We start from the raw sequence: 13,645 nt of genomic DNA, 5'->3' as shown, positions 1-13,645 counted from the left end.
CAGGACCGGGTGAGTGTGAGCGGGGGCAGGGGGCAGGACCGGGTGAGTGTGAGCGGGGGCAGGGGGCAGGGGGCAGGACCGGGTGAGTGTGAGCGGGGGCAGGGGGCAGGACCGGGTGAGTGTGAGCGGGGGCAGGGGGCAGGGGGCAGGACCGGGTGAGTGTGAGCGGGGGCAGGGGGCAGGACCGGGTGAGTGTGAGCGGGGGCAGGGGGCAGGACCGGGTGAGTGTGAGCGGGGGCAGGGGGCAGGACCGGGTGAGTGTGAGCGGGGGCAGGGGGCAGGACCGGGTGAGTGTGAGCGGGGGCAGGGGGCAGGACCGGGTGAGTGTGAGCGGGGGCAGGGGGCAGGGGCCGGGACCGGGTGAGTGTGAGCGGGGGCAGGGGCCGGGACCGGGTGAGTGTGAGCGGGGGCAGGGGCCGGGACCGGGTGAGTGTGAGCGGGGGCAGGGGCCGGGACCGGGTGAGTGTGAGCGGGGGCAGGGGCCGGGACCGGGTGAGTGTGAGCGGGGGCAGGGGCCGGGACCGGGTGAGTGTGAGCGGGGGCAGGGGCCGGGACCGGGTGAGTGTGAGCGGGGGCAGGGGGCAGGGGCCGGGACCGGGTGAGTGTGAGCGGGGGCAGGGGCCGGGACCGGGTGAGTGTGAGCGGGGGCAGGGGCCGTGAGCGGGGGCAGGGGGCAGGGGGCAGGACCGGGTGAGTGTGAGCGGGGGCAGGGGGCAGGGGCAGGGGCCGGGACCGGGTGAGTGTGAGCGGGGGCAGGGGGCAGGACCGGGTGAGTGTGAGCGGGAGCAGGGGGCAGGACCGGGTGAGTGTGAGCGGGGGCAGGGGGCAGGGGGCAGGGGCCGGGACCGGGTGAGTGTGAGCGGGGGCAGGGGGCCGGGACCGGGTGAGTGTGAGCGGGGGCAGGGGGCAGGGGCCGGGACCGGGTGAGTGTGAGCTGGGGCAGGGGGCAGGACCGGGACCGGGTGAGTGTGAGCGGGGGCAGGGGGCAGGGGCCGGGACCGGGTGAGTGTGAGCTGGGGCAGGGGGCAGGACCGGGACCGGGTGAGTGTGAGCTGGGGCAGGGGGCAGGACCGGGACCGGGTGAGTGTGAGCTGGGGCAGGGGGCAGGACCGGGACCGGGTGAGTGTGAGCGGGGGCAGGGGGCAGGGGCCGGGGAGGGCCCGGCACTGATGGGCAGGTGAATTAATCGATAGAATGGATCATATTAATACAGTGTTAGAGAGAGAGTGAGGATATTATTGTGTAATGGACAGTGTTAGAGAGAGAGTGAGGATATTACTGTGTAATGGACAGTGTTAGAGAGAGAGTGAGGATATTACTGTGTAATGGACAGTGTTAGAGAGAGAGTGAGGATATTATTGTGTAATGGACAGTGTTAGAGAGTGAGGATATTACTGTGTAATGGACAGTGTTAGAGAGAGAGTGAGGATATTACTGAGTAATGGACAGTGTTAGAGAGTGAGGATATTACTGTGCAATGGACAGTGTTAGAGAGAGAGTGAGGATATTACTGAGTAATGGACAGTGTTAGAGAGAGTGAGGATATTACTGAGTAATGGACAGTGTTAGAGAGAGAGTGAGGATATTACTGAGTAATGGACAGTGTTAGAGAGTGAGGATATTACTGAGTAATGGACAGTGTTAGAGAGAGTGTGAGGATATTACTGTGTAATGAACAGTGTTAGAGAGAGTGAGGATATTACTGAGTAATGGACAGTGTTAGAGAGAGAGTGAGGATATTACTGTGTAATGGACAGTGTGAGAGAGGGAGTGAGGATATTACTGAGTAATGGACAGTGTTAGAGAGTGAGGATATTACTGTGTAATGGACAGTGTTAGAGAGAGAGTGAGGATATTACTGAGTAATGGACAGTGTTAGGGAGAGAGTGAGGATATTGCTGAGTAATGGACAGTGTGAGAGAGAGAGTGAGGATATTACTGAGTAATGGACAGTGTTAGAGAGAGAGTGAGGATATTACTGAGTGATGGACAGTGTTGGAGAGAGAGTGAGGATATTACTGAGTGATGGACAGTGTTGGAGAGAGAGTGAGGATATTACTGAGTGATGGACAGTGTTAGAGAGAGAGTGAGGATATTACTGTGTAATGGACAGTGTTAGAGAGTGAGGATATTACTGAGTAATGGACAGTGTTAGAGAGAGAGTGAGGATATTACTGTGTAATGGACAGTGTTAGAGAGTGAGGATATTACTGAGTAATGGACAGTGTTAGAGAGAGAGTGAGGATATTACTGTGTAATGGACAGTGTTAGAGAGTGAGGATATTACTGAGTAATGGACAGTGTTAGAGAGAGAGTGAGGATATCACTGTGTAATGGACAGTGTTAGAGAGAGAGTGAGGATATTACTGAGTAATGGACAGTGTTAGAGAGAGAGTGAGGATATTACTGAGTAATGGACAGTGTTAGAGAGAGAGTGAGGATATTACTGTGTGATGGACAGTGTTAGAGAGTGAGGATATTACTGAGTAATGGACAGTGTTAGAGAGTGAGGATGTTACTGTGTAATGGACAGTGTTAGAGAGAGAGAGTGAGGATATTACTGAGTAATGGACAGTGTTAGAGAGTGAGGATATTACTGAGTAATGGACAGTGTTAGAGAGTGAGGATATTACTGTGTAATGGACAGTGTTAGAGAGTGAGGATATTACTGAGTAATGGACAGTGTTAGAGAGTGAGGATATTACTGAGTAATGGACAGTGTTAGAGAGTGAGGATATTACTGAGTAATGGACAGTGTTAGAGAGTGAGGATATTACTGAGTAATGGACAGTGTTAGAGAGTGAGGATATTACTGAGTAATGGACAGTGTTAGAGAGAGTGAGGATATTACTGTGTAATGGACAGTGTTAGAGAGTGAGGATATTACTGAGTAATGGACAGTGTTAGAGAGTGAGGATATTACTGAGTAATGGACAGTGTTAGAGTGTGAGGATATTACTGAGTAATGGACAGTGTTAGTGAGGATATTACTGAGTAATGGACAGTGTTAGAGAGTGAGGATATTACTGTGTAATGGACAGTGTTAGAGAGAGAGTGAGGATATTACTGAGTAATGGACAGTGTTAGAGAGTGAGGATATTACTGTGTAATGGACAGTGTTGGAGAGAGAGTGAGGATATTACTGTGTAATGGACAGTGTGAGAGAGTGAGGATATTACTGAGTAATGGACAATGTTAGAGAGTGAGGATATTACTGTGTAATGGACAGTGTTAGTGAGGATATTACTGTGTAATGGACAGTGTTAGAGAGAGAGTGAGGATATTACTGAGTAATGGACAGTGTTAGAGAGAGAGTGAGGATATTACTGTGCAATGGACAGTGTTAGAGAGAGAGTGAGGATATCACTGTGTAATGGACAGTGTTAGAGAGTGAGGATATTACTGTGTAATGGACAGTGTTAGAGAGAGAGTGAGGATATTACTGTGTAATGGACAGTGTTAGAGAGTGAGGATATTACTGTGTAATGGACAGTGTTAGAGAGAGAGTGAGGATATTACTGAGTGATGGACAGTGTTAGAGAGAGAGTGAGGATATTACTGAGTGATGGACAGTGTTAGAGAGAGAGTGAGGATATTACTGAGTGATGGACAGTGTTAGAGAGAGAGTGAGGATATTACTGTGTAATGGACAGTGTTAGAGAGTGAGGATATTACTGTGTAATGGACAGTGTTAGAGAGTGAGGATATTACTGAGTAATGGACAGTGTTAGAGAGTGAGTGAGGATATTACTGAGTAATGGACAGTGTTAGAGAGAGAGTGAGGATATTACTGAGTAATGGACAGTGTTAGAGAGTGAGGATATTACTGAGTAATGGACAGTGTTAGAGAGTGAGGATATTACTGAGTAATGGACAGTGTTAGAGAGTGAGGATATTACTGAGTAATGGACAGTGTTAGAGAGAGAGTGAGGATATTACTGAGTAATGGACAGTGTTAGAGAGTGAGAATATTACTGAGTAATGGACAGTGTTAGAGAGTGAGGATATTACTGAGTAATGGACAGTGTTAGAGAGAGTGAGGATATTACTGAGTAATGGACAGTGTTAGAGAGAGAGTGAGGATATTACTGTGTAATGGACAGTGTTAGAGAGAGAGTGAGGATATTACTGAGTAATGGACAGTGTTAGAGAGTGAGGATATTACTGTGTAATGGACAGTGTTAGAGAGAGAGTGAGGATATTACTGAGTAATGGACAGTGTTAGGGAGAGAGTGAGGATATTGCTGAGTAATGGACAGTGTTAGAGAGAGAGTGAGGATATTACTGAGTAATGGACAGTGTTAGAGAGAGAGTGAGGATATTGCTGTGTAATGGACAGTGTTAGAGAGAGAGTGAGGATATTACTGAGTAATGGACAGTGTTGGAGAGAGAGTGAGGATATTACTGTGTAATGGACAGTGTTAGAGAGTGAGGATATTACTGAGTAATGGACAGTGTTAGAGAGTGAGGATATTACTGAGTAATGGGCAGTGTTAGAGAGAGTGAGGATATTACTGTGTAATGGACAGTGTTAGAGAGAGTGAGGATATTACTGTGTAATGGACAGTGCAGGATATTAATGTGTAATGGACAGTGTTACACAGGAGGAGTGCATGATATTACTGTGTAATGGACAGTGTTAGAGAGTGAGGATATTACTGTGTAATGGACAGTGTTAGAGAGTGAGGATATTACTGAGTAATCGACAGTGTTAGAGAGAGTGAGGATATTACTGAGTAATGGACAGTGTTAGAGAGTGAGGATATTACTGAGTAATGGACAGTGTTAGAGAGAGTGAGGATATTACTGAGTAATGGACAGTGTTAGAGAGAGTGAGGATATCACTGTGTAATGGACAGTGTAAGAGAGAGTGAGGATATTACTGTGTCATGGACAGTGCAGGATATTAATGTGTAATGGACAGTGTTACACAGGAGGAGTGCATGATATTACTGTGTAATGGACAGTGTTAGAGAGTGAGGATATTACTGAGTAATCGACAGTGTTAGAGAAAGTGAGGATATTAATGAGTAATGAACAGTGTTAGAGAGAGAGTGAGGATATTACTGTGTAATGGACAGTGTTAGAGAGAGAGTGAGGATATTACTGAGTAATGGACAGTGTTAGAGAGTGAGGATATTACTGTGCAATGGACAGTGTTAGAGAGTGAGGATATTACTGTGTAATGGACAGTGTTAGAGAGTGAGGATATTACTGAGTAATGGACAGTGTTAGAGAGTGAGGATATTACTGAGTAATGGACAGTGTTGGAGAGAGTGAGGATATTACTGTGTAATGGACAGTGTTAGAGAGTGAGGATATTACTGAGTAATGGACAGTGTTAGAGAGTGAGGATATTACTGAGCAATGGACAGTGTTAGAGAGAGTGAGGATATTACTGTGTAATGGACAGTGCAGGATATTAATGTGTAATGGACAGTGTTACACAGGAGGAGTGCATGATATTACTGTGTAATGGACAGTGTTAGAGAGTGAGGATATTACTGTGTAATGGACAGTGTTGGAGAGTGAGGATATTACTGAGTAATGGACAGTGTTAGACAGAGAGAGTGAGGATATTACTGTGTAATGGACAGTGTTAGAGAGTGAGGATATTACTGAGTAATCGACAGTGTTAGAGAGAGTGAGGATATTACTGAGTAATGGACAGTGTTAGAGAGTGAGGATATTACTGAGTAATGGACAGTGTTAGAGAGAGTGAGGATATTACTGAGTAATGGACAGTGTTAGAGAGAGTGAGGATATTACTGTGTAATGGACAGTGTAAGAGAGAGTGAGGATATTACTGTGTCATGGACAGTGCAGGATATTAATGTGTAATGGACAGTGTTACACAGGAGGAGTGCATGATATTACTGTGTAATGGACAGTGTTAGAGAGTGAGGATATTACTGAGTAATCGACAGTGTTAGAGAGAGTGAGGATATTAATGAGTAATGAACAGTGTTAGAGAGAGAGTGAGGATATTACTGTGTAATGGACAGTGTTAGAGAGAGAGTGAGGATATTACTGAGTAATGGACAGTGTTAGAGAGTGAGGATATTACTGTGTAATGGACAGTGTTACAGAGTGAGGATATTACTGTGTAATGGACAGTGTTAGAGAGTGAGGATATTACTGAGTAATGGACAGTGTTAGAGAGAGAGTGAGGATATTACTGAGTAATGGACAGTGTTAGAGAGTGAGGATATTACTGAGTAATGGACAGTGTTAGAGAGTGAGGATATTACTGTGTAATGGACAGTGTTAGAGAGAGAGTGAGGATATTACTGAGTAATGGACAGTGTTAGAGAGAGAGTGAGGATATTACTGAGTAATGGACAGTGTTAGAGAGAGAGTGAGGATATTACTGAGTAATGGACAGTGTTAGAGAGAGAGTGAGGATATTACTGTGTAATGGACAGTGTTAGAGAGAGAGTGAGGATATTACTGTGTGATGGACAGTGTTAGAGAGTGAGGATATTACTGTGTGATGGACAGTGTAAGAGAGTGAGGATATTACTGAGTAATGGACAGTGTTAGAGAGAGAGTGAGGATATTACTGAGTAATGGACAGTGTTGGAGAGAGAGTGAGGATATGACTGAGTAATGGACAGTGTTAGAGAGAGAGTGAGGATATTACTGAGTAATGGACAGTGTTAGAGAGTGAGGATATTACTGTGTAATGGACAGTGTTAGAGAGTGAGGATATTACTGTGTAATGGACAGTGTTAGAGAGAGAGTGAGGATATTACTGAGTAATGGACAGTGTTAGAGAGAGAGTGAGGATATTACTGAGTAATGGACAGTGTTAGAGAGAGAGTGAGGATATTACTGAGTAATGGACAGTGTTCGAGAGAGTGAGGATATTACTGTGTAATGGACAGTGTTAGAGAGTGAGGATATTACTGAGTAATGGACAGTGTTAGAGAGTGAGGATATTACTGTGTAATGGACAGTGTTAGAGAGAGAGTGAGGATATTACTGAGTAATGGACAGTGTTAGAGAGAGAGTGAGGATATTACTGTGTAATGGACAGTGTTAGAGAGAGTGAGGATATTACTGTGCAATGGACAGTGTTGGAGAGAGAGTGAGAATATTACTGTGTAATGGACAGTGTTAGAGAGAGAGTGAGGATATTACTGAGTAATGGACAGTGTTAGAGAGAGAATGAGGATATTACTGAGTAATGGACAGTGTTAGAGAGAGAGTGAGGATATTACTGTGTGATGGACAGTGTTAGAGAGTGAGGATATTACTGAGTAATGGACAGTGTTAGAGAGAGAGTGAGGATATTACTGAGTAATGGACAGTGTTAGAGAGAGAGTGAGGATATTACTGAGTAATGGACAGTGTTAGAGAGAGAGTGAGGATATTACTGAGTAATGGACAGTGTTAGAGAGAGAGTGAGGATATTACTGAGTAATGGACAGTGTTAGAGAGAGAGTGAGGATATTACTGAGTAATGGACAGTGTTAGAGAGAGAGTGAGGATATTACTGAGTAATGGACAGTGTTAGAGAGAGAGTGAGGATATTACTGTGTGATGGACAGTGTTAGAGAGAGAGTAAGGATATTACTGAGTAATGGACAGTGTTAGAGAGAGAGTGAGGATATTACTGTGTAATGGACAGTGTTAGAGAGTGAGGATATTACTGAATCATGGACAGTGTTAGAGAGTGAGGATATTACTGAGTAATGGACAGTGTTAGAGAGAGAGTGAGGATATTACTGAGTAATGGACAGTGTTAGAGAGAGAGTGAGGATATTACTGAGTAATGGACAGTGTTAGAGAGAGAGTGAGGATATTACTGAGTAATGGACAGTGTTAGAGAGAGAGTGAGGATATTACTGAGTAATGGACAGTGTTAGAGAGAGAGTGAGGATATTACTGAGTAATGGACAGTGTTAGAGAGAGAGTGAGGATATTACTGTGTGATGGACAGTGTTAGAGAGAGAGTAAGGATATTACTGAGTAATGGACAGTGTTAGAGAGAGAGTGAGGATATTACTGTGTAATGGACAGTGTTAGAGAGTGAGGATATTACTGAGTCATGGACAGTGTTAGAGAGAGAGTGAGGATATTACTGAGTAATGGACAGTGTTAGAGAGAGAGTGAGGATATTACTGTGTAATGGACAGTGTTAGAGAGTGAGGATATTACTGAGTAATCGACAGTGTTAGAGAGAGTGAGGATATTACTGAGTAATGGACAGTGTTAGAGAGTGAGGATATTACTGAGTAATGGACAGTGTTAGAGAGAGTGAGGATATTACTGAGTAATGGACAGTGTTAGAGAGAGTGAGGATATTCCTGTGTAATGGACAGTGTAAGAGAGAGTGAGGATATTACTGTGTCATGGACAGTGCAGGATATTAATGTGTAATGGACAGTGTTACACAGGAGGAGTGCATGATATTACTGTGTAATGGACAGTGTTAGAGAGTGAGGATATTACTGAGTAATCGACAGTGTTAGAGAGAATGAGGATATTAATGAGTAATGAACAGTGTTAGAGAGTGAGGATATTACTGAGTAATGGACAGTGTTAGAGAGTGAGGATATTACTGAGTCATGGACAGTGTTAGAGAGTGAGGATATTACTGTGTGTTGGACAGTGTTGGAGAGAGAGTGAGGATATTACTGAGTAATGGACAGTGTTAGAGAGAGAGTGAGGATATTACTGAGTAATGGACAGTGTTAGAGAGTGAGGATATTACTGTGTAATGGACAGTGTTAGAGAGAGAGTGAGGATATTACTGAGTAATGGACAGTGTTAGAGAGAGAGTGAGGATATTACTGTGTAATGGACAGTGTTAGAGAGTGAGGATATTACTGAGCAATGGACAGTGTTAGAGAGTGAGGATGTTACTGAGTAATGGACAGTGTTAGAGAGAGTGTGAGGATATTACTGAGTAATGGACAGTGTTAGAGAGAGAGAGTGAGGATATTACTGTGTAATGGACAGTGTTAGAGAGTGAGGATATTACTGAAGAATGGACAGTGTTAGAGAGTGAGGATATTACTGAGTAATGGACAGTGTTAGAGAGAGAGTGAGGATATTACTGTGTAATGGACAGTGTTAGAGAGTGAGGATATTACTGAGTAATGGACAGTGTTAGAGAGAGAGTGAGGATATTACTGAGTAATGGACAGTGTTAGAGAGTGAGGATATTACTGAGTAATGGACAGTGTTAGAGAGTGAGGATATTACTGAGTAATGGACAGTGTTAGAGAGTGAGGATATTACTGAGTAATGGACAGTGTTAGAGAGAGTGAGGATATTACTGTGTAATGGACAGTGTTAGAGAGAGAGTGAGGATATTACTGAGTAATGGACAGTGTTAGAGAGAGAGTGAGGATATTACTGAGTCATGGACAGTGTTAGAGAGTGAGGATATTACTGTGTAATGGACAGTGTTAGAGAGTGAGGATATGACTGTGTAATGGACAGTGTTAGAGAGAGAGTGAGGATATTACTGAGTAATGGACAGTGTTAGAGAGTGAGGATATTACTGAGTAATGGACAGTGTTAGAGAGTGAGGATATTACTGAGTAATGGACAGTGTTAGAGAGTGAGGATATTATTGTGTAATGGACAGTGTTAGAGAGAGAGTGAGGATATTATTGTGTAATGGACAGTGTTAGAGAGAGAGTGAGGATATTACTGAGTAATGGACAGTGTTAGAGAGAGAGTGAGGATATTACTGAGTCATGGACAGTGTTAGAGAGTGAGGATATTACTGTGTAATGGACAGTGTTAGAGAGTGAGGATATGACTGTGTAATGGACAGTGTTGGAGAGAGAGTGAGGATATTACTGAGTAATGGACAGTGTTAGAGAGTGAGGATATTACTGAGTAATGGACAGTGTTAGAGAGTGAGGATATTACTGAGTAATGGACAGTGTTAGAGAGTGAGGATATTACTGTGGAATGGACAGTGTTAGAGAGAGAGTGAGGATATTACTGAGTAATGGACAGTGTTAGAGAGAGAGTGAGGATATTACTGAGTAATGGACAGTGTTAGAGAGTGAGGATATTACTGAGTAATGGACAGTGTTGGAGAGAGTGAGGATATTACTGTGTAATGGACAGTGTTAGAGAGAGTGAGGATATTACTGTGTAATGGACAGTGTTAGAGAGAGAGTGATGATATTACTGAGTAATGGACAGTGTTAGAGAGAGAGTGAGGATATTACTGAGTAATGGACAGTGTTAGAGAGAGAGTGAGGATATTACTGAGTAATGGACAGTGTTAGAGAGAGAGTGAGGATATTACTGTGTAATGGACAGTGTTAGAGAGAGAGTGAGGACATTACTGAGTAATGGACAGTGTTAGAGAGAGAGTGAGGATATTACTGAGTAATGGACAGTGTTAGAGAGTGTGAGGATATTACTGAGTAATGGACAGTGTTAGAGAGAGAGTGAGGATATTACTGTGTGATGGACAGTGTTAGAGAGTGAGGATATTACTGAGCAATGGACAGTGTTAGAGAGTGAGGATGTTACTGTGTAATGGACAGTGTTAGAGAGAGTGAGGATATTACTGAGTAATGGACAGTGTTAGAGAGAGAGTGAGGATATTACTGAGTAATGGACAGTGTTAGAGAGAGAGTGAGGATATTACTGTGTAATGGACAGTGTTGGAGAGAGAGTGAGGATATTACTGAGTAATGGACAGTGTTAGAGAGTGAGGATATTACTGAGTAATGGACAGTGTTAGAGAGAGAGTGAGGATATTACTGTGTAATGGACAGTGTTGGAGAGTGAGGATATTACTGAGTAATGGACAGTGTTAGAGAGTGAGGATATTACTGAGTAATGGACAGTGTTAGAGAGAGTGAGGATATTACTGAGTAATGAACAGTGTTAGAGAGAGAGTGAGGATATTACTGTGTAATGGACAGTGTTAGAGAGAGAGTGAGGATATTACTGAGTAATGGACAGTGTTAGAGAGTGAGGATATTACTGAGTAATGGACAGTGTTAGAGAGAGTGAGGATATTACTGAGTAATGGACAGTGTTAGAGAGAGAGTGAGGATATTACTGTGTAATGGACAGTGCAGGATATTAATGTGTAATGGACAGTGTTACACAGGAGGAGTGCATGATATTACTGTGTAATGGACAGTGTTAGAGAGTGAGGATATTACTGAGTAATGGACAGTGTTAGAGAGAGTGAGGATATTACTGTGTAATGGACAGTGTTAGAGAGAGAGTGAGGATATTACTGAGTAATGGACAGTGTTAGAGAGAGAGTGAGGATATTACTGAGTCATGGACAGTGTTAGAGAGTGAGGATATTACTGTGTAATGGACAGTGTTAGAGAGTGAGGATATGACTGTGTAATGGACAGTGTTAGAGAGAGAGTGAGGATATTACTGAGTAATGGACAGTGTTAGAGAGTGAGGATATTACTGAGTAATGGACAGTGTTAGAGAGTGAGGATATTATTGTGTAATGGACAGTGTTAGAGAGAGAGTGAGGATATTATTGTGTAATGGACAGTGTTAGAGAGAGAGTGAGGATATTACTGAGTAATGGACAGTGTTAGACAGAGAGAGTGAGGATATTACTGAGTAATGGACAGTGTTAGAGAGTGAGGATATTACTGAGTAATCGACAGTGTTAGAGAGAGTGAGGATATTAATGAGTAATGAACAGTGTTAGAGAGAGAGTGAGGATATTACTGTGTAATGGACAGTGTTGGAGAGTGAGGATATTACTGAGTAATGGACAGTGTTAGAGAGTGAGGATATTACTGAGTAATGGACAGTGTTAGAGAGAGTGAGGATATTACTGAGTAATGGACAGTGTTAGAGAGAGTGAGGATATTACTGTGTAATGGACAGTGTTAGAGAGAGTGAGGATATTACTGTGTAATGGACAGTGCAGGATATTAATGTGTAATGGACAGTGTTACACAGGAGGAGTGCATGATATTACTGAGTAATGGACAGTGTTGGAGAGTGAGGATATTACTGAGTAATGGGCAGTGTTAGAGAGAGTGAGGATATTACTGAGTAATGGACAGTGTTCGAGAGTGAGGATATTACTGAGTAATGGACAGTGTTAGACAGAGAGAGTGAGGATATTACTGTGTAATGGACAGTGTTAGAGAGAGAGTGAGGATATTACTGTGTGATGGACAGTGTTGGAGAGTGAGGATATTACTGAGTAATGGACAGTGTTAGAGAGTGAGGATATTACTGAGTAATGGACAGTGTTAGAGAGAGTGAGGATATTAATGAGTAATGAACAGTGTTAGAGAGAGAGTGAGGATATTACTGTGTAATGGACAGTGTTAGAGAGAGAGTGAGGATATTACTGTGTAATGGACAGTGTTAGAGAGTGAGGATATTACTGAGTAATCGACAGTGTTAGAGAGAGTGAGGATATTAATGAGTAATGAACAGTGTTAGAGAGAGAGTGAGGATATTACTGTGTAATGGACAGTGTTAGAGAGAGAGTGAGGATATTACTGAGTAATGGACAGTGTTAGAGAGTGAGGATATTACTGTGTAATGGACAGTGTTAGAGAGTGAGGATATTACTGTGTAATGGACAGTGTTAGAGAGTGAGGATATTACTGAGTAATGGACAGTGTTAGAGAGTGAGGATATTACTGAGTAATGGACAGTGTTAGAGAGAGTGAGGATATTACTGAGTAATGGACAGTGTTAGAGAGAGTGAGGATATTACTGTGTAATGGACAGTGTTGGAGAGAGTGAGGATATTACTGTGTAATGGACAGTGCAGGATATTAATGTGTAATGGACAGTGTTACACAGGAGGAGTGCATGATATTACTGTGTAATGGACAGTGTTAGAGAGTGAGGATATTACTGAGTAATCGACAGTGTTAGAGAGAGTGAGGATATTACTGAGTAATGGACAGTGTTAGAGAGTGAGGATATTACTGTGTAATGGACAGTGTTAGAGAGAGAGTGAGGATATTACTGAGTAATGGACAGTGTTAGAGAGTGAGGATATTACTGTGTAATGGACAGTGTTAGAGAGTGAGGATATTACTGAGTAATGGACAGTGTTAGAGAGAGTGAGGATATTACTGAGTAATGGACAGTGTTAGAGAGAGTGAGGATATTACTGTGTAATGGACAGTTTAAGAGAGAGAGTGAGGATATTACTGAGTAATGGACAGTGTTAGAGAGAGAGTGAGGATATTATTGTGTGATGGACAGTGTTAGAGAGAGAGTGAGGATATTACTGAGTAATGGACAGTGTTAGAGAGTGAGGATATTACTGAGTAATGGACAGTGTTCGAGAGAGAGTGAGGATATTACTGAGTAATGGACAGTGTTAGAGAGAGAGTGAGGATATTACTGTGTAATGGACAGTGTTAGAGAGTGAGGATATTACTGAGTAATGGACAGTGTTAGAGAGAGAGTGAGGATGTTACTGAGTAATGGACAGTGTTAGAGAGAGAGTGAGGATATTACTGAGTAATGGACAGTGTTAGAGAGAGAGTGAGGATATTACTGTGTAATGGACAGTGTTAGAGAGAGAGTGAGGATATTACTGAGTAATGGACAGTGTAAGAGAGAGAGTGAGGATATTACTGAGTAATGGACAGTGTAAGAGAGAGAGTGAGGATATTACTGTGTGATGGACAGTGTTAGAGAG

At 43.1% G+C, this 13,645-nt stretch overlaps 1 protein-coding gene across 3 annotated transcripts in view; it reads left to right on the top strand.

The window, feature by feature from the left end:
- Positions 1–13,645, top strand: part of ighmbp2 (immunoglobulin mu DNA binding protein 2) — a 67,422-nt gene that overhangs the window by 499 nt on the left and 53,278 nt on the right. Inside the window, exon 1 of one of the 3 annotated variants that reach the window (XM_067993710.1) lies at positions 992–1,002. The exons of the other annotated variants lie outside the window; for them this stretch is intronic. The gene's annotated coding sequence lies outside the window, so the exon portion shown is untranslated. Of the gene's footprint in view, positions 1–991; positions 1,003–13,645 lie in introns of those variants that run through there. 3 annotated transcript variants of the gene reach the window in all.

Source organism: Heptranchias perlo, chromosome 12 (assembly GCF_035084215.1).
Source record: "Heptranchias perlo isolate sHepPer1 chromosome 12, sHepPer1.hap1, whole genome shotgun sequence".
NCBI lineage: Eukaryota > Metazoa > Chordata > Chondrichthyes > Hexanchiformes > Hexanchidae > Heptranchias > Heptranchias perlo.
The sequence above is the reverse complement of the archived record's forward strand: the minus strand, read 5'-3'. Positions and strand labels throughout refer to the sequence as shown.